The following is a 22,500-nucleotide window of genomic DNA, read 5'->3' on the forward strand; positions in this document are numbered from 1 at the left end:
GTGGAGGGGGGAAGAGGGAGGGGGAGGCCAAGGATGAGTTGGAGGGTTGGAGTGGAGAGGTATATGAGGGAGGGGGGGGTGTGAGCTGGGAGCAGGTCAGTGAAATGGCATTGGACTGGGCGACATGGAGGCGATTTGTTTGTGGCCACCCCTTACGGGATTAAGGCGTCTGGCAATAGAATAGAAATCAATAATTAGAGCCTCGATTTTATAGTACTAGGCCAACGTCTTTTCAGGGTAGTCCATATATAACCCTCACCTTCTACTCGGCCAGGCAATTTCTCGTGTGTTGCGGGACTGCTCATTTTATCATTAGGTGCAGGAGAGGGGGCCTTTACATGGTGGCACCTTTATAACTGGGTGGCTCCACTGCCTGGTTATACAAACGTTCCTCATCTCCCTATCCCCCAAAAGGAAGATAATGGCCTGCAAAAGGGTAGCTTCAGCCTGCAGTCCACTGGGTTCACGGATTTTGAAGTTTCAAGAGGTTATATTATGGTAATTATGAGAAAAAAGAAAAGCGAATAAAAAAATGAAAAAGTGCTATATCAACTTGGGTAAAACTCTGACCCATTACGGAGACACAGTATCTTTTGGTCTTCGGGGTTACTATGAGACCATATTCGCCCATAAGAATATCGTAAATTTTAGCTCCATAAGCCTGAGAAACGGACCATAGTTATTATATCTTTAACAGATTATCCTCATAAAATTTCTGGAAATTCCACTACGACGCCCTATGTAAGTTGCTTGGGTGAGGTGTTGTATTTAAGATGTATTTACTGCACGGAGCCTGGGATACACAAACGCATGTACGATCATGTCCCCGTCGTAACTTTGGTTGTGATGTGCAGGAAGGACAAGGAGGAAATCGAATCTTCGCCTGTCTTCTGATCTAGCTTCATGAATTAACATCAGTTACAAGACGAAACAGCAGGTTATAACTGTTTTCATTTGGGAAGAGCAGGGAAAGGAGTGTTAAATCTTCCCATGTGTAGTTCTTCCTGTAAAAAACATATCCAAGTTACGACATGGAATCGATCGTAAATATCTTTGGGAATCCCCCCCCCCCCGTTACTATTTGAACAGTTCACTCAGACAAATTGATGAGCTCGATGGCCCGAACGTTCGACTCATGTATTTTTCCATTATACTCGACAGCAATAAAGCTAGGGCTAAGAGATGGGGCAGGGAGGGGACAGTGTTTCAGCCGTGGTCTCAGCACTAGATGGCAGTGGCGTCGAATCTTGTCGTCTGCTGCTGTGAGGCGGGAAGACGCGATGTGGTCAATATGTAAACAAGCCAATCGCCGAAGCCTTCATGTCGCCCTCATACTCCATGCATGCCTGCCCTGTATGTGGAAAAAAAAAACGACGCACGCAGCCAGGAGTGAAGCTTCATTTGTCCATCAAAGATGCCACAAGATGCGTATTTATGACTGATCTATTTACGAAATGGATAAATAAACGACTTATTACGTTGATGCTTTTACCAGCAGTTTTGCCTTGTCATGGCTTGGATTGAGGGATTACCGCCATCTCAGAAAGACTAGGCTATATATATATACATTGCCTGAATAATTAACATTAGCCTAAATAACACTGTGGACTGATAAGCACCACAAATGTCTGCATATAGTGATTGCAATATTAGGACTAGAATGTGTGTGTGTGTGTGTGTGTGTGTGTGTGTGTGTGTGTGTGTGTGTGTGTGTGTGTGTACTGATAAGTATTACAAATCTCAGCATACAGTGATTGCTAAAAGGACTAGAACGCGCGTGCGTGTGTGTGTGTGTGTGTGTGTGTGTGTGTGTGACTGCTAAAACCTGTAATGAAACTGATGTGTTATTAATAGAGATGAAATGTTTTGCCCTTGAAAAACTTTCACAACCAATAGCAACAGTTAACAATTTCCAGTATTTTTGTCCATAACTATGAACTGTTATAGTGCATTGTAAAATAAAAATATCTTCTTAGAAATTGGAGTGTGCCTTCATTACCTACCACCATGCTGCTGGTTACAACACTCGAGGAAACACAGTCAGTAGGGGCCTCCAAGGACTAGTGATGTGCTAGCGAACAGTAAAGGGTGGGATACGGAAACAGGTATTGCGGAAATGCTTACGTTTACCCTTGAATCCTGACATCATTACTTCCCCATGCCGTTTTCTTTGTCGAGGCGTCTTGCTCTCGAGATGGAAGCACTGTTATTTCCTCCACTTTTTTCCTCCTACTTCGACCTTCCTCATACTTCCAGCTTCCATGCTCGACTGGGTGAATTTACACCTGGGGAACGGACAAGGACAAACACTAGCGAGCCTGGTAGTGGTCATGCGTAGCTACTGTAATATTGAGAGCATAACCAAACCTGAACGAGCACAAAGGAGTGCCCGCATGAGTGTCGGTAAATTAGTGTTTCCTTGTAGATTTCTGTTTCATGTGAAGAGTTAATGGATGACAATAATTCCAGCATATGCATTTCCCTTCTGCCTTGACATTCTGGTGTATGAGTGACTAGAGTGGGGATACTGAGGCACACATCAGGACATGAACGAATGCACAGGGAAGCATATGCCATTTACGTAATTCACCGGGTCGGTCAGGATCACTTGATGGTCGTGATCGTCAGCTTTTACCCTCCCGGAAGGGAGCTGAGAGCTCATATAGTCCGATCTAAGGGCAAGACTCACCTTCATACACGCACACACCCGTCCCCTTGCTCCAGGGGGACAGTAACCACCCACTTCATCAGTGAAACTTTTCGCAACCTGAGCGAGGCGCGAACTCCCGTCCACCAGATGGCAAGCGAGAACGTTACCACTGCACAAGCGAGCGGTAAACGTTCATTAATGCTTGTTCGGCTGTGCTTGTTCGCGCACGTTTGCCATGGGTAAATCCACTCTTAGAAACGTTAATGAAAGGCATACACGCGGTGGCGCCGCGTGTCCTGTGTGGGCAAAGCAGCTGCGACGTCCACCCGGGAGCCAAACCTAATTCCCCCCACCTCGTCATGGGGATGTACCGTGATCCGATCCTACTGAGGGGACGCTGGATCCCTGCACGGTGTATATATTGTACTGTACCTGTTGGACGGCCCCACATAAGCAGGTCTTTACTGCGGTCGACGGGTCTGCTCCACTGGACAGACCAGGGTTAAACAGCATCAATATAAACAGGTTACCATTTGGACAGTCCACCCAGTGAGTTAGCAATTTCAAAGTCCCGAACTATCGACCCGTGTGTATTGCCTCGCCACACTGCAGTACAGAAACCCAGCAGTTGTCAGTTTAGATGGTGGAGTGAAAACGTTCTACTCACGTCCTATTTGTTCAGTTACCTTAATTGGGTGGATTTACGTGTATCATATGTAGGACAGTGTTGCCGTTTCGTGTAATTCCATCTGATGATGTAGATAAATGAGTGACGAAGCAAGTCTGTCATTCCGCACTAGTGTGGAAAATACAGTCAACTCATTCTCGCAATTTTTGAGCAGTAACGAAGATTTTAACATAGCAGGGAGGCAGTAACATAGGTTGGTATTCAGCTCCTTCATAGTTAAACCAGTGAATATACAGCGTTTGTTTATAATACTGTCATTTAAAACAGTGAATAATACGTCCTGCCATTAAAACAGTGAATAATACGTCCTGCCAATAAAACAGTGAATAATACGTCCTGCCATTAAAACAGTGAATAATACGTCCTGCCATTAAAACAGTGAATAATACGTCCTGCCAATAAAACAGTGAATAATACGTCCTGCCATTAAAACAGTGAATAATACGTCCTGCCAATAAAACAGTGAATGATACTTACTGCCACACTGTCTATATTCATTCTACTGGCGGCGTCATTACCACCACAGAAAATTACTTAACCAGTTATTTACAAGGCACATGCCAGCCTCTACCACTGCACACTTACTCTGAAATGTTAAGATACTGTACAAGCGAATCGTGTATAGTTCTGATAGGAAATTTGGATATGGATAAACGTACTTGCCTCTTGTTGGGTTGTTTATCAGCATTTATCTTTACTATTTAACGCCCCTATACACTAATAAAGTAAGTCTGATTCATTTATTAATACCCTCTCTTACAATGTTCATAAGTAATACATGTGCTGTACCTCTTTCACGTTAACTTGGCTCAGACTTTCTTCCTTTTGCAGCTTATTTCCTCTCAGTGACACAGTAGAACAATGCTACGGCTTTACATTCTTTCCATAGCACTTCTTCGTGACTAGCTTCATTTTCTAGTGTTACTCTAACCCTATAACTCAGCATACTTGATGGAGAGACGTCAGTTTTAGGCCAAGTTAAAGTGAAAAAGGTATAGTTGTGCCAGTATCACCAAGAGGACGTGTGGAATAAGGACGTTAGAGCCAGTGTGAAGTTTAGGGCAAGGCTGACGGTAGGTGTCTAGGCAGGAACTTAACCAAAATTTTTAGGTAATTTTGGGGCTAATTTTGAGTAGGGAAATGCAATATTAACTCGAATTTGCCTCTCAATGATTTCTGACCTAAAATTACTGAAGACCGTATGGGAGAAATTGGCTTCCCTCAGTTGTAACTCAAAAGATTATTAGTGATTGTAGGTCTAGAGGGTGAGAAGGCAACCAGTTGATATATTTCTCTCTCTCTCTCTCTCTCTCTCTCTCTCTCTCTCTCTCTCTCTCTCTCTCTCTCTCTCTCTCTCTCTCTCTCTCTCTCTCTCTCTCGCTCTTATTTACTCCACTTTTACCCTGGAGGTCCTTCCTAATGCTTGTTTAAAATCATGTGGAACTTCAGTATACTTCAGAGATCGTCCTACACGCTAAGTCTCCATAACACCTTGAAATTACCAGCACGTTTTGTCAGTCTGCTGCCATTTAACGGGAGGGATCACTCTCACAGCATGGGTACTAAGTTGTGATTAAATATTTATTGACCTTTAGTTATGAGGCAGCAATGGGTGTCCTTGGTTACTAATCTGACTACACTGGGCCATCACCTGAGCTGAAAGGAGTTAGGAATCCTTGTCACACGAAGCGAAACCGTCTACAGGTAGGGAAGGATTGCTAAATATGGTGCATTGAGATATAAGTGCAAATTACAGAAATGTTTACCATCAACATTTAAGTAGTTTAATTGAATATACAGTAACATGAATACTTGTGAGCAGTGAAATGGCGAGGGACAGGGCGACGTGGAGGCGATTTGTTTGTGGCCACCCCGTATGGGATTAAGGCGTCTGGCAATTGATAGATTGTGACATGAGCTGATCACATAGCAGTGCCCTACAACTGCTATTTTCCTCTCTTGCAGTGTGAATTACCCACCGAAGTACCATCAAGATCGTGAGTACCACATTAAGTTCATTGACTCACAAACGACTCAGGGTCAGAAGTTTACATTGAGGGTGGGTAGTGGCGATGGGTCTGAGGGGGAAAACAGCTTAATGGAGGGAAAAATGAATCCACTGGGGGAAAAGACTCATGGTGGGGAAAATGTCCATGGAAGACGATAGTTTCATAGAATATAGATTTGTAGGAAATATCAGGACTGAAGGAGATAGTCGACAGGTGTAGGCTATTGGAAGAAAATCACCTTGAGGGAAAATAGGTCTGTAATGGAAAAAATAATGATCCCTGTGGATAATTAGGCCCAAGTGGAAAATTTACTCAGCGCAGGAGGGAAAATGCTGCAGGTAGCTTGGGGCTGTTCCTTAAGGGGTGTAACCAGAGAGCGATTATTTTTCTCCATGTATAGTTAGTCTTGCACTCCTATTGGCATCGTCTGAGCTAGTGTCGTGAGAAAGAGCAACGTCGCACCTTCGTCATCCCCCAAGCAGAAAAAAAAAAGGTAGTAGGTTAACGAAATATTAGGCCTGCGCTGGTTAGGTATAGGTTGGTTTAATGTCAAAATACGGCTTTTGTGATGATTTTTTTGGGTTTCATTAGCCGTATTGTTTCATCTAATTCCTAACGAAGGCGAGAGGTGTGATTTCATGCTGAACTCGCTCCAACGTTGCCCTTATGACTGCATGACTAAGTGTTCCCGATACACACACACACACACACACACACACACACACACACACACACACACACACACACACACACACACACACACACACACACACATGGGCTTACGTGCAAGACATACTGTGATAATACTACAAGAATCACTCGTCATACTGATAAAGATATTTCTGTTCAGTATTCATGTCCAGTCTCAGGAAATATCGATTAACTTTTGCTTCAGGTAAGTAGCATTCAACATAAATGACTTTTCAGTGGCATTTCCTTCACAAACTAATCTGAAATTATTGATAAACCTGGAGAATGGAGGGGAAGGAAGTCACAGTTAGGCATCACTTGCTATACAAAATACTGTCAAAATCGAACGAATCGCACGAATTATTGGGAAAACTAATTTGAGTATAAAAGCGAGTGAGTGAACCTTCAGATTTGACACCAGTATTTCATCTTATGCCCCCACCCTTCCTCTCCATATTACCACCTGTAGATGGGACGAAAGTAGCTTGAGTGTATATATATAGCTGAGTTTCCGCTGACCTCATCGTTTTTCAATGGTAGTCAGACGTGGGGAGTGTGGTTGGGGAGGGAGCGAGGGCATGAGTGTGGTTGGGGAGGGAGCGAGGACATGACTGTGGTTGGGAGGGAGCGAGGACATGAATGTGGTTGGGGAGGGAGCGAGGGCATGAATGTGGTTGGGGGGGAGCGAGGGCATGAATGTGGTTGGGAGGGAGCGAGGGCATGAATGTGGTGGGGAGGGAGCGAGGGCATGAATGTGGTGGGGAGGGAGCGAGGACATGACTGTGGTTGGGAGGGAGCGAGGGCATGAATGTGGTGGGGAGGGAGCGAGGGCATGAATGTGGTGGGGAGGGAGCGAGGGCATGAATGTGGTGGGGAGGGAGCGAGGGCATGAATGTGGTGGGGAGGGAGCGAGGGCATGAATGTGGTGGGGAGGGAGCGAGGGCATGAATGTGGTGGGGAGGGAGCGAGGGCATGAATGTGGTGGGGAGGGAGCGAGGGCATGAATGTAAAATATATCACGTGAGGGAGAAGGAGCAATGGTTGAGAGAGGGTCAGTAGGAGGAGAGGACCTATTTGTGGCTCTGTACTTGGGGAGTGTGTGTGTGTGTGTGTGTGTGTGTGTGTGTGTGTGTGTGTATAAAAATGCAATATCGTCTGTGTGTTTGCTTGTTTGTTTCGTGTGTATGTGTGTGTTGCCCTACCCTGTCTTTCCTAGCCCTGCCCTGCCCTGCCCTGTCTGCTCTTGCCCTGTCCTGCCAGTTCCATGCCTGCCTGTTCTTGCTCTGCCCTTCCCTCCCAGGTCTTGCCCTGCCTTGCACGTCCTTGTCCTGCCCTGCCTGTTCTTGCCCTGCCATGCCTGCTCTTGGTCTGCTTCCTCTTGATCTGCCCTGCCTGATCATACCCTGCCCTACCCTTCCTGCTCTTGCCCTACTCTGCCTGCTCATGTCCTGCTTTGTCTCGCCTTGCCCTACCCTGCATGTTCTTGTCCTACCCTGCCTGCTCTTCCGCTTCCCTCCCTGTGGTGTCCTGCGCAGAGGCAAGAGAGGCGAACTGATTTCTTAATAGTACACTTCCCATTATCAGCAGTGGAAGGAAACGTTGGGTAACAAAAAAATATCATCACTTGGGGCTAAGATGCGAATGAATGTGTGTGTGTGTGTGTGTGTGTGTGTAAATTGGGAGTGTGTCGTCCTGTCTCGGCTACCTCCCTTTCTTTGGTGGAAGCAGCCTAGGTATATAGATAGATGGACGAACTTACCAGCATACGCATTTTCTTTGTGTAAACAGCGCAGATTTGTGTGTTAAAATAGGGTTGTGAATGAACGCGGTTGTGAATGGTGCAGGTTCGATTCGGGCAGGTCATCTAGCCTGTTTGAAGGAATATCTTTGTAGACTCTAAGTTCTTCCTAGATATAATCCTAGCTGAATATATCTTGGCATTAGAGGGTATCGAGTACTACGTAGGATGTGGATGTGATAGGAAGCGTTAGGAGAAACACACTGAGGTGGTTTGGCCATGTGGAGATGATGGAGAGTGAGAGACTGACGAGGAGAGTGTATGTGAGTGAGGTGAAGGGGGGTAGAGGGAGGGGGAGGCCACGGATGAGATGAAGGGATGGAGTGGAAAGGTATATGAGGGAGGAGGTGTGAGGTGGGAGCAGGGCAATGAAAAGGCTGTGGACATGGCGACATGGAGGCGATTTGTTTGTGGCCACCCCTTACGGGATTAAGGAGTCTGGCAATAGATGGATAGATAGAAGGATGTTTTTAAAAACCTCGCGCAGATTTCACAAACCAACAAAGACCAATCGATAGCCACGTGCTTTAATCCCTAAAGGAGAAGCCACAAACAAATCGCCTCCAAGTCATCATGTCCTTTGCCATAAGGCTGCTCTCCTTTCAACCACCCTCGTTCATATACCTCTCCATCCCATACCTTGAATCTTATCCTCGGTCTCCTCCTCCCCCTCTCCTCGTCTCACATACACTCTTCTAGTCAGTCTCTCATTCTCTGTCCTCATCGTTATATCACCTCAACACCATAACACTACAACATAAACACGAACCAATATTTCAATATCTTTAATGACAAAAAATATTATCCTAGTCACGAAGAAGTGCTATGGAAAGAACTTAGAGCCATGGGATTCCGTTTCTCCCACCAGGCCTCGTGAAATAGGCTAGAAATGGGTTAAAATGGGCCAGGGTAAAGTGAGCTAACTCCTCTCACACTATTTCGCCCTAATCTCAATTTTTCAGAGTCACACAGGGATACAAACATGCGCACCCAAATTGCTACGAGTTTTGTGTGTGTGTGTGTGTGTGTGTGAGAGAGAGAGAGAGAGAGAGAGAGAGAGAGAGAGAGAGAGAGAGAGAGCTTGTTTCTGTGTATGAATGTTCTGTATGTATGTATGTGCGAGTATGTGTGTTTATTTGTGTGTTCATGTATGTGTGTGTGTGTGTGTGTGTGTGTGTGTGTGTGTGTGTGTGTTTGTGTGTGTGTGTGTGTAAGTATGTATGTGTGTGTGTGTGTGTGTGTGTGTGTGTGTGTGTTAATCCTGACGTGCTGATTGCATAGCGGGCGTTGAGCTGGCGAGCTTTGGAAGCTTCGTAGGGTGGGAGTAAAAATATAATAATCTTGCCATGTATACAATGTTCCCTGAGCGATTTATTCTTATTTTATTTTATTATTATTTTTTTTGAAGGGGGGGGGACTTTCAGATTATTCAAGGGCAAATTTTTGAGTAATAAATGCTATATCAACATTGAGGGGGACAGGGCGACATGGAGGCGATTTGTTTGTGGCCACCCCTTACGGGATTAAGGTATCTGGGAATAGATAGATGGATAGAACATGGGTCTGATTTTCAACTGTTTGGGAATTACACTTACTGATGATCTCGTGGTCTCTCTCATAATGGACTGGTCACAAAATGGTCTCTCTCATAATGAACATATTGGACTGGTCACAAAATGGTCTCTCTCATAATGAAATCATCTCAAAATGGTCTCTCTCATAATGAACATAATGGTCTCAAAATGGTCTCTCTCATATGAACTTAATGAAATGGTCTCTCTCATCATGAATCCATAAGCCTATCAGTAACTGTAGAACCGCTATCTTGCCGCGTCAGGAAGCTCCCTAACACCTTTACCTAAGCGATTTATTTTGCTTATTACACCTTATTTCCTCCCCTGTGCTACATAAATACATCTAATATCGCCATACTCTGGATAAATAACGTACAAAAGGATATGAGCCAGGCGTATCTAAAAATAAATCGCTACGGAAAAGGTGCTAGGGAGATGCCATACTCTGCATAAATAACGTACAAATGGATATGAGCCAGGCGTATCTAAAAAATAAATCGCTAAGGAAAAGGTGCTAGGAAGATGCCATACTCTGCATTAATAACGTACGAAAGGATATGAGCCAGGCGTATCCAAAAATAAATCGCTAAAGAAAAGGTGCTAGGGAGATGAGAATAGTACGCCTGTTGATAAAGCATTTTAGTTTAACGTTAACCCAAGGACAGTGTTCAGATAGACTTTCCTGCAGTTCTATCTATCTATCTATTGCCAGACACCTCAATTCCGTAAAGGGTGGTCACAAACAAATCGCCTCCATGTCGCCCTGTCCCCCGCCATTTCACTGCCCTGCTCCCAGCTCACACACCCCCTCTTTCTCTTATACCTCTCCACTTCATCCCTCATCTCATCCTTGGCCTCCCTCTCCCGCTCCCCCTCTCCACCTCACTCACATACAGGGACAATTTTATCATTAATTCATCTTTAATTGATCCACAGGGTGACATGGAGGCGGTTTATTTGTGGCCACCCCTTACGGGATTGAGGCGTCTGGCAATAGATAGATAGACAGATATTTTTATCGTTTTCAAGCTTATTTCTCGTAGGTCAGTAGTGGAAAAAACACAACTTTACATCCTTTCCATAACACTTCTTCGTGACTAGGAAGATACTATTATGATTAGGCACGATACTGAAATTGTGGTCTGTATTTGGGAGGGAGGGAGGGGGCGGCCGAGGATGAGATGGAAGGATGAGGTGGAGAAGTATATGAGGGAGGGGTGTGTGAACTGGGAGCAGGGCCGTGAAATGGCGGGGGACCGGGCGACATGGAGGCGATTTGTTTGCGGCCACCCCTTACGGGATTAAGGCGTCTGGCAATAGATAGATAGATTTACGTTGCGATTTTGACAGCAGTTTTAGGCCAGATCAGAGTAATAATAATTTCTGAAGTCCTAAGTTTATATAAATGTGAACCCAGTGGACTGCAGTATGAAGTTGCCAGTGTCCTATAGTCCCCCATCCTCCTGTTGGGTGATAGGAAGCAGGTCGAGGGACGTTTGTATAACCAGGCAGCTCCACCGCCCAGTCAAGTCGATGCCACCTCGTGAAGGCGTCTACATTCAGCTCTAAGCCACGTTTGTCAAGAGTATTGTGGTATTCCTTGCCAGACTCATGCTATTCTACGAAGCAGCAATTGTCACTACCATCACATAGGAAGAGACGGCAATTTTCATGCATTTTTTGTGGAGAGTAGAGGAGGGCGGCTGTGGAGAGACTGGAGAGTTAGAGAATGACGTGGAGAGCATGCGAGTGGATGGGGAGAAGGGAAGAAGACCGAGGATGAGATGGAAGGATAGGGTGGAGAGGTATATGAGTGAGGGTGTGAGCTGGGGAGAGGGCAGTGTGATGCTGGAGTACAGGGTGACATGGAGGCGATTCGTTTGTGGCCACCTTTTTAAGATTAAGACTTTTGCTTATACACAAATAAATAAATAGATAGATAGACAGATAGGTAGATAGATAGATAGACAGACACATACAGAGATGGACAGAAATGTGTGTAAATAGGCAGGTAGACAGACAGACATTGATCGATTGATAGATAGATAGGTAGATAGATAGACAGATCGAAAGACACAGACAGATAAACAGATAGATAGATAGACACACAGACAGGTAGACAGAAGGCCTGACCACAGCTGTCTTGCAAAATAAATGAGATGTCTAAATTATGCCTGTCACCCAAAGGTCATGAGTCTTTTAATATGCATAGGTATTATTCTATAGTAATATTGAACAGCGTAGCAGAGAGAATATGCCAGCGTGGATTTTCTAAATATGAGAGAGAGAGAGAGAGAGACAGAGACAGAGACAGAGACAGACAGACAGAGGTTAAGCAGAATATAAATGCTTTGTAAGGAAAATAGGAAATTATGGTACGTCTATATCTTTCCTAATTTCATTCCAGCTTACATCACGTGTATTAATGTTGTTTATATGTGGGTGAGGGAGCTATAAAGGCTGTGTTAAGAAGAGGTCAGGGTCTTGCTATGGGACGAACACACACACACACACACACACACACACACACACACACACACACACACACACACACACACACACACACACACACACACACACACACACACACACACACACACACACACACACACACACACACACACACACACACACACACACACACACACACACACACACACACACACACTACAACCTTCCTCAGAGCTAAACCAGGATAATTTGGTAAAACACCGTCGAATGCTTTTAAAACAGAGGAAAAACAATGCTGGGATGAATCTTGGAGTCCTTAATCCAGCAACATCAGATCAAATAAAGAGAGAGGGAAGGAGTGGCCCAGTGCTTTTAGAAGTTTTGAGAGGGCGGATCCAGGAGACTTAGAGGAGGAGGAAAGGGGGGGGTAGGATGGAGAGAGAGAGGTGGGAAACAGGGAGAGAGAAGGAAGGAAGAGGAGAGGAGTAACGACGAAGAGAAAGGATGGGGAGGGAAGAGGAAGCGAAAGAAATGGGGATAGAGAGAAACAGAGTGGTGAAAGGAATGAGACAGACAGACAGACAGGAATACAGAGAGAGAGAGAGAGAGAGAGAGAATCGGAGAAGAGGAGGGGAGGAAAGAACTGCTGAAGGTAGGGTGAAAAATAAAAAGGGGAGGAGAAAGAGAAAGATATGAAAACGAAAGGGAGAGAGAGGAGAGAAAGAGAACGGAGGAAAGAGGGAAGGGAGAGGAGGAAGAGGAAGAGGAGTGGACGGATGGGGACAGGATATGGAGAGAAGGGGGAAGAAAAGAGATAGAAACGAGGGAGGGAGGGAGGGAGAGGAGAAGAGAGAGGAAAAAGGAGGAAGAGAGAGAGAGGAGGAAAGAGAAAATAGTGTAATGAATTAGTGAGAGAAAAGAAAGAGAGAGAGAGAGAGAGAGAGACTTAGGTAGGTACATATGAAGAAAGACGTAATACTTAGACAGACAGACAGACAGACAGGCAGGTAGAAAGGCAGAGAGAGAGAGCAAAAATAACCTTGTTTACATTTGGGTTAGGTCTCCGCTGGCTACATAGAGTCATATATAAACCATACTGACCCCCCCATCCCTCATATTGCGGCCTGTGTGTGTGTGTGTGTGTGTGTGTGTGTGTGTGTGTGTGTGTGTGTGTGTGTGTGTGTGAGAGAGAGAGAGAGGGAGAGAGAGAGACAGAGAGAGAGAGAGAGAGAGAGAGGGAGGGAGGGAGGAAGAGAGAGAGGTTAATTTCCTATATGAAGTTAACTTAATCGTCCTGTGATGAGATTAAATAGCCAATAGATACATAGAGAGAGAGAGAGAGAGAGAGAGAGTGAGTATGAGGTCAGGCTGGTGTTTTATAGTGCGGGTCAGTAAGGGTCATATTTCCCTTCCATTACTGTGAGTGAGCCTGCCACAGTTTATGACCACACAGCCTAGCCTCACCCCCTGCCCTCTCTCTCTCTCTCTCTCTCTCTCTCTCTCTCTCTCTCTCTCTCTCTCTCTCTCTCCTTCCTTCAGAGCAGCCCTTCCTCCTTTCTCTTCTTTCCTCTCTCCTCTTCCAAACCCCCGTCTTTTCCTCATCGCCAATGCCTTCAACCTCTCTTTCTCTATCCTCTCTAATCTTATTCTATCCTCCTCCTCCTCCTCCTCCTCCTCCTCCTCCTCCTCCTCCTCCTCCTCCTCTTCCTCCTCCTCTTCCTCAAAACTAAGTCCACTAATGTGATAATATCTGGTATACTCCCAAGGATCAAGGCAGAAAATAGTTTCTATGATAAGGCCTTCAGCACAAATAACCGGCTCAAATCTCTCTGCACGCAAGAGGGAGTTGACTTTGTCAATCTGTGGGACCAGTTTTATGAGCAACATACTCTATTCCAGAAAGATGGTCTCCATTTGAACTCAGTAGGAGCGGCACGGCTAGGTAGACTTCTACACGATAAAGTTGCCCTCTTCAGATCAAAAAACGCGGCACGTCCAGGAACAGTAACCTTAACGTAAATACCCACAAAGTCAGATCACCAACTGTTCGGAACGGAATTAGAGTCTGCTATGCTAACGCACGTAGTCTACGTAACAAGTTTGAGGATTTAGAATCTCTAATTTACCTAGAAAATTATGACATCATTGGCATCACAGAGTCCTGGATTAACACATCTGACCGTGACTTTCTAGCGGAATACTCACTAACAGGGTACAATATTTTCAGCTGTGAGCGACCACATCGAGCTGGTGGCGGTGTTTTACTATATGTGAAAACTAGTCTCCATCCCCTTGTGCTATCCAAACCCAGTATTACCAACATAGATGCCAGTTATGTTCAGCTAAGTATTAATTCACACAAAATAAATATATGTCTCATCTATCGTCCGCCAGCACAGTCAACTGAGACAGATGAAAAACTTTATGATCAAATTGCGGAAATTTGTTGTCAAGAGGATAGCGTAATTTTTGGAGACTTTAATCTACCGGTAACAAAGTGGGGTGAACCACTGACGGCACACTCAGGACAAGAGCTTTATACGAATCTTCAGGAAAGCGCCCTTTCCCAACACGTAGAATACCCAACGAGAGGAAACAATATCCTAGACATCATCTTGACTACAAATGATAACCTAGTCAACAACGTTGAAATAGGACCTGAGTTTAGTTCCAGTGATCATCGAACTATACAGTTTAATATTACTACTGAAAAAGTAAAAGAAACGGAGAGCAAAGAAAAGGTCCCAGATTATCGTAGAGCTAATTTCAACAGGCTCAGAGCGCTACTTGCAACTGCAGATTGGAATCAAATGTCTGAAACCGATGACATAAAACAAGCATGGGAAATATTCACCGAAAAATTTAATGAAGTGGTAAAGTCATGTGTGCCACTACGTAACAGACGTCCAGCTGGAAATAGTAAACCAAAGTGGTGGTCCAGTGAAATAAAAAGTAACTTAATAGCCAAAAAACAGGCATACCATAAATATAAAGCTACACAAAATAATGATGATAAATTACAATACGATGATCTACGCCGCACATCGAAAAGACTTATTAAACAAAGCAAAAGAGCACTGGAGATCCACATTGCTAATACGTGCAAATCAAATCCTAAAGAATTTCACAGTTACATTAGAAAGAAAAAGGTTATGACTACATCAATAGGTCCTCTAGAAACAAACAATGGCAGACACACTGAAAATGAGGTCGAAATGGCAAACATTCTTAACGATTACTTTGCGTCTGTTTTTACAGTAGAAAACACCACCAGAAACCTACTGTTACCCACAAACCAAGCAAATAGCACAGTCCTTAGTAACTATGCTATCCATAATAATGATATCCTTTCAGCCATAAATAGTACGGAGATAAACAAAACCCCTGGCCCCGATAAAATATCACCGAGAATTCTCAAAGAAGCAAAACATGAGTTACTGCTGCCACTCTCTGTCTTATTCAATAAATCATTAAGTACTGGGAAAGTTCCACGCGAATGGAAACTAGCAAATGTAACACCAATTTTCAAAAAAGGAAATGAGTCGCACCCAGGAAATTACAGACCAATCAGCCTAACATCAGTAGTGTGCAAGTTAATGGAAAAAATCATAAGAGATAAAATAGTTAATTATCTAGAAGAAAATAATATAATTAAAGACTCGCAACATGGATTCAGACATCGTCGTTCATGCTTAACTAACCTACTGGACTTCTTCCATGATGTTTACAAATCATACGATGACTCAAGAGCAGTAGATATAATTTACCTCGACTTTCAGAAAGCATTTGACACTGTCCCTCACAAGCGTCTCATGAGAAAAATAGAAGCACATGGAATAAAAGGAAAGACGCTAAAATGGTTACAAGACTGGCTGTCAGACCGAAAACAGCGAGTTGTGATAAACGGAAAGGAATCCAAATGGCGTAATGTGATCAGCGGCGTTCCCCAGGGCTCAATACTTGGACCGATACTTTTTATTATCTATATAAATGACATTGATGAGGGTCTAAATTGTAAAGTATCCAAATTTGCAGATGATACTAAAATAACCAGTAAAGTCGCTTCAAAATTACAGTGGCAGCAGTTACAAAATGACCTTAATACTTTAGCAAGCTGGGCAGAAAAATGGCAATTGAAATTCAACACAGAAAAATGTAAAGTACTTTATATTGGAAGTAACAATGTCCATGCAAATTACAAAATGAACAATATTCAGTTATCAAGTACAGACAGTGAAAAGGATCTTGGTGTGATAATATCAAATGACCTAAAACCAAGCAAGCAGTGTACCGATGCGGTAAAAATTGCAAACAAGCTAGTGGGTTTTATTGGAAGAACTTTCGAGTTTAAATCGGAAAAAGTCATACTTGCCTTGTACAACTCGCTAGTGCGCCCCCATCTTGAGTATTGTGTGCAATTCTGGTCTCCGTACTACAGAAAGGACATTGAAAAATTAGAGAAAATTCAGCGAAGAATCACAAAAATGGTACCACGACTTAGAAACAAACCATATGAGGAACGCCTTGAAGAACTTAAATTATTTAGCCTAACGAAGCGCAGGTTAAGAGGGGACCTTATTGAAGTTTTCAAAATCATGAAGGGATATGACAACTTAGACATGAATAAATATTTTGATATAGACCGGTCGAGTCAAACCAGAAGTAATGGCTGCAAAATCATGGGAAAACGATTCCAATCCCACGAAGCAAAATACTTCTTCTTTAACAGAGTTGTAAATATCTGGAACAGATTACCCTCAGATACCGTGAACAGTATCTCAATTGAGACATTCAAAAACAAATTAGACAAGTATTTGCACGAAAATCCTCAGCTGACTCTTTTTCTGTCCGAATAACTTGCTTTTATAGCTACGGTACATGTAAGTTCATGCCCCCTTAGTCTACAAGACACCCCGTAAACAATGTACCCGTACATAGTGTTGCGTCACGATATACATTTTCAATTTATTCGGTGCAAACAAAGCAATATAAGCACAGATTAGGATCTGCACAGATAACCCTGAGTTAACGGTCACTACTCTTACTTTCGACCTGTGATGGGCTGTGGATCACTGAGGGTCCCTGTTAGTCAAGTGACCACCATCGGGATTTTTTAATGTACCAGGGGTCACTGCTTCAGGATGAAACTTGTGTACTGTCCCACATGGGAGAGTTCCTTGTCTCAGTGGAGTGAACGGAGCTATTGCCTGATTGACTGCTGCCTACCTAAAAGCGCCAGGGAAGGTTGCCGCACCACCCCTAAACATCCACTCTGTGCATTGCACATCCACACTGTGCACTGTGCAGTCCCCTTTTATCTAAGACACCCGTCCTATATACTTTTCAGTCTCCCCAGCGCAAAGAAAGCAATATAAGCACAGATTAGGAGCTGCACAGATAACCCTGAGTTAACGGTCACTACTCTTACTTTCGACCTGTGATGGGCTGTGGATCACTGAGGGTCCCTGTTAGTCAAGTGACCACCATCGGGATTTTTTTAATGTACCAGGGGTCACTGCTTCAGGATGAAACTTGTGTACTTGTCCCACATGGGAGAGTTCCTTGTCTCAGTGGAGCAAACGGAGCTAGGGCCTGATTGACTGCTGCCTACCTTTAAAGCGCCAGGCAAGGCTGCTGCACCACCCCTAAACATCCACACTGTGCAGTGTGTAGCTTCCACGTTATGTCCACAGACTTCCCATTAACTCAATGTAACTGGTTTATAATGTCATGCCGTAACTATTATTTTATTTGTTTACTTTCTCTTTCAGGTTACTCTATCAGGTAGCTTATAGATAAAGTATTATAGAATGTGACTTTTCCTTTCCAGTGTTTCCTATAAAATTTCCATGTCAGTTTTTCCATGCTGCATGGTGGTTTTTCTCACTTTTTCCTGGAGGGTTTGGTGGTGGGGGGAGCCTTCTTGCTTTCCTATCCTTATCCTTCAACATGTAGAGTTAGATCTTGTAGTCATAGTTTTCTCTAACAAGCAGCCTCGAAAGGACCATAAGGTCTGTTGCTGTTTGCATTCCTGTGTAATCCTGTGTAATCCTCCTCTTCCTCTTCTCCTCCTCCTCCTTCTCCTCCTCTTCTTTGTAACCTTCTTGCTTTCCTTTCCTTGTCTTTCACCCAAATAGTTATGTGAATTATAACTTACAAAAAATTCAGCACAGGAGGATGAACAGCTCTCTTACTTTGTACTCCTTTGAATTCCCTTGTCCCCTTTTGAACTCCTTTGTATTCCCTTGTACCCCTTTGTACTCCTTTGCACTCTTTTGTACCTCTCTTTCAGCCCTTCCCCCCTCCCCCCCTCTCTTCCACATTCTTCCAATCTCTTCCTTCTTCTCCAATATCCCTTTCACCTCAATCCATTCTCATTCTTCAACTCTCTCTCTCTCTCTCTCTCTCTCTCTCTCTCTCTCTCTCTCTCTCTCTCTCTCTCTCTCTCTCTCTCTCTCCAATATCCCTTTCACGCTAATCCATCCCCATTCTTCAACTCACAAACACTCCCTATTTGATCGTCTCTCTCTCTCTCTCTCTCTCTCTCTCTCTCTCTCTCTCTCTCTCTCTCTCTCTCTCTCTCTCTCTCTCTCTCTCTCTTTTCCCGTTCCCTATGTTTATTATATTTCCTGAGTAGTTATTCATCTTAGTTTGAAAAGAGGTTTCGATGATGATGATGATAATGATGATGATAATGATGATGATGATAATGATTGATGATGATGATAAGAGAGAGAGAGAGAGAGAGAGAGAGAGAGAGAGAGAGAGAATTCCCCCGAGCTAAGCCCTGTATTGGACTATATAGCCCCGCTAGGGTTACAGGAGGGAGCTACCCCTCCCGGCACGGCAGCCCGGGCGAGGCTCGAACTTGCAATCCCCCGATCACAAGTCCAGCGCGCTACCACTGTGCTACCGCGCCCCCCAAGAGAGACATACATAGAGGTATTTGGATATAACTTTTTTGCTTATAGGTACTGTGTGTGTGTGTGTGTGTGTGTGTGTGTGTGTGTGTGTGTGTGTGTGTGTGTGAGTGCGTGCGTGCGTGCTTGCGTGCGTGCTTGCGTGCGTGCGTGCCTAAACCTCCATTAAAACACACAAATATGAGAAAGAACCCTGGTTTTTAGGACGCCTGGCCAGGAAAAGGAAAAATATATTCAGTAACTCCTCCTGTGGTCTTTTTGTCTGTGGATTTTCCCCTCCTGTATAAACATGAAGTGGGTCGGCCATGTGAGGCAGGTCTTCAGGGCGTGGGGGCGCTACCATTCACTCACCTGATGTAGCTCTCAAGTTTATTTTCGTTTTTTGCAAGAAGGAAGGAACCAAAGGCCAGGATCCCGCAAAATTATTTCCTCCAAGAAAAACAAAAACAAGATAAGAGTGGCAAATGCAAGATCCATTCATTTTATGCATGTGGTCTGGTTTGTGACTCTCAGTTTTCACCAACCACTCACTTGGTGTAGTGGATAACTGGTGGTCGAGTGAATTTAGGCGTTCCACACGGATGCTTCATAAGGGCTTTCATCACCACTACCACCATCATCAAAAATCATCATAATCAATCATCACCAGTTACCAGTTACCAGTCACCATCACCATTACCAATCATCACCAGTTACCAGTTACCAGCCACCACCACCATTATCAATCATCAGTCACTAATCATCATCAGTCATCAATCATCATCAGTCATCATTAATTATCTTCATCATGATCATCATCAGTCATCATCAATCATTATCAACATTATTATCATCATCGTCATTATCATCATCTTCCTGTGTCTTGTCCCAGCTGCGGCGGGAGTGAGGAGAATTCAGAAACTGGACGAGGATAATCGCAACAGCGCTAAAGTTTATAACAATATGTCCAGGGAAATGAGTCAGTCACTTATACATCAGTCATGCCCTCGGGAATACTGACTCCACCTCGTTTGACACACACACACACACACACACACACACACACACACACACACACACACACACACACACACACACACACACACACACACACACACACACACACACACACACAGATATAGATAAAGATATGGGGCACTCTCCAAAAGCTACCAGGCATTAAGCATTTTCCTCGGGGCAGGACATTGGCTTTGCTACAGGGCTTTAGGCTGTGGTGTGTTTGGTGGTGCAAATAGCAGGACGTGACCAGCAATATTCAGGGTAACCCCCACACACCCTGACTCACTCCTTTGTTGACTGGGCTTAGCCGTGGCCGCCTTGACACCGCCTGAAATAAAGCCTTACGCTGGTCCGATCCCATCTCCCTCTCGCACCCACATCAAACCCTCGCTGGTGTTCTCCTATTAACTTTAGACGGAGAAATAGGAGGCAGTTTGAGTATACATGTTGATAGTGTGTGTGGTCATTTATGGTGGACTTACTGTTATCATCATCATCATCATCATTATTATTATCATCATCATTACCACCACCATCATCGGTGCAAGAAATGGTCATCATATGTTGCAATTCGATTCTGGCAGAGAGAATAGAAGGACTGTGTAGTATTCTTATCGTTTCTTTTGTTATTTATTTGTGATAGACTCATAGTCATCATCATCATCATCGTCATCATCATCATCATCGTCATCATCATCATCATCATCATCATCATCATCATCATCGTCATTGCCATCGTCGTCACAGTCAATGTTATAGTCAGTATCTTCAGATCACCACCACCACCACCACCATCATCATCATTGTTATAGTCACCACCACCACCACCACCATCATCATCATCATCATCATCATCATCAGTAGCAGCAGCAGTAGCATTAATGTCTGAATTCTAGTGGGATGTTCCAATACCATATAATCTGATAATTATTAGGGAGAAATATATTACTCCACGGAGCCTGAGAGTATTACGTAGAATAAATCGATTAATAAGAGGTGTTACGGAGGGAACTGGGAGGGGCATTTGTACATCCAGGCAGCGGGCCAGCTCGGTTAGATCAGTGCCACCACATGATGACGATAAGCAACTTCCCAGGCCTATAAAAATACGAATCATTAAACGTACTCACTGATGAAGAATTGAAGTGAATGAAGAGGCGTTGGAAGTGAAGGCAAATCCATGAGGTGAATAATGAATGAAGCTCCAGAGTTACAGAGTGCACGTACGGATTACCCTAATGCACCGTGTCAACTGAGCCTCTCTCTCTCTCTCTCTCTCTCTCTCTCTCTCTCTCTCTCTCTCTCTCTCTCTCTCTCTCTCTCTCTCTCTCTCTCTCTCTCTCACACACACACACACACACACACACACACACACACACACACACACACACACACACACACACACACACACACACACACACACACACACACACACACACAGCTTTACATCAGTGCTAGGTAAGTAAATGGCAGAACACAGAACATATATACCAACGCACTCGCTCAAACAGATAAATAATCCACTTTTATGCAGCAATTAATTAAGCTGTCTAGATTTTAAGTTCCATCTTTTTATCAGGACAGCGAGGGCAATTACACAAAACACAAAAACACAAATTCACAAAAATTCACAAACCATGCCCATCCATCCACTGGCTCATCACTCAGGCCTCGCACTGTGAATCATGGCTAGAAATACACATAAAATAACATATATATTTTGCCCCATTAACACACAAATGGGCCACACGTTTATTAACCAATCAATCAGGTTTTCCAGTGCCCCAGTTCGAGCTATAAATCAAGGGGCCAAAGCCAGCGAAACAATATAAATGTAGGCATGGATTTAGAGGGGTGGCGTGGGTGGTGTGCGTCCCTCCCCCCGCCTCACCAGTTTTGACAGACCAGTGACTAGCAATTAAAGAATATTGTTATTTACCAGTTTATATACATTAAGTAATTGCTGAACATTGCCCCTTCCTATGCTATTATACACCTATTATCAAAACAAATATAACAAAGGTGTAGTTTTCATAGTGTTTCCCATGATCTCCAGTCTTTCAAACGCAGTGTGTGCAGGCATCTCGAAATGATCGGATCTTGAATTTGGCTCTCTATTGTATTTTGATTTTCTCTTGGAGGGAATAGTTATTGCGGGCTCGTGGCCTTTGGTTCCTTCTTCCTAGCATAAAAAAAAAAAAAAGATGTATAAAGTGGTGTATAACTGCGCAAGAGAAAACTTCACATTGGGATAACTATAATAATTCTAATTCAGTAAATCTATACACGAGTTTTGTTAATGAAGCAAGCTTTTGATGATGTTCGTTTATATAATTAATCTGATTTTGACCCTCACTTCTTACGGAAATACCTGTTCCCAAAATCGATGGAGTCATATATGGGTTCCAAACTGGGGGGTTCATGTCCCCTAGGCCGTCTTGCATCATATCAGCCACTAAACCTAATCAAGAAACGTCTCAGGGAAGGGATGCTGGGTAAGGTTCGTCCAGCAAGCAAGAGAAAACACGGGACATAACACCGTGTATATTTCTTCGTGTCTCTTTCAACGTCCACATCTCCGCTTTTACTAAGTGGGAAATTGTGTATACAGTTTCTATTGATGAGAGAATTACCCCTCTGCCTATGGCCCCCCAGCCTCCACCCTCCCCCCCCCCAAAAAAAAAAAAACATAAATTGCAGATCCATGTGTTTGCCCATGAG

The sequence above is a fragment of the Coenobita brevimanus genome, chromosome 2, assembly GCF_032717465.1.
Source record: "Coenobita brevimanus isolate Jiangsu-jjx chromosome 2, ASM3271746v2, whole genome shotgun sequence".
NCBI classification, from domain to species: Eukaryota; Metazoa; Arthropoda; class Malacostraca; order Decapoda; family Coenobitidae; genus Coenobita; species Coenobita brevimanus.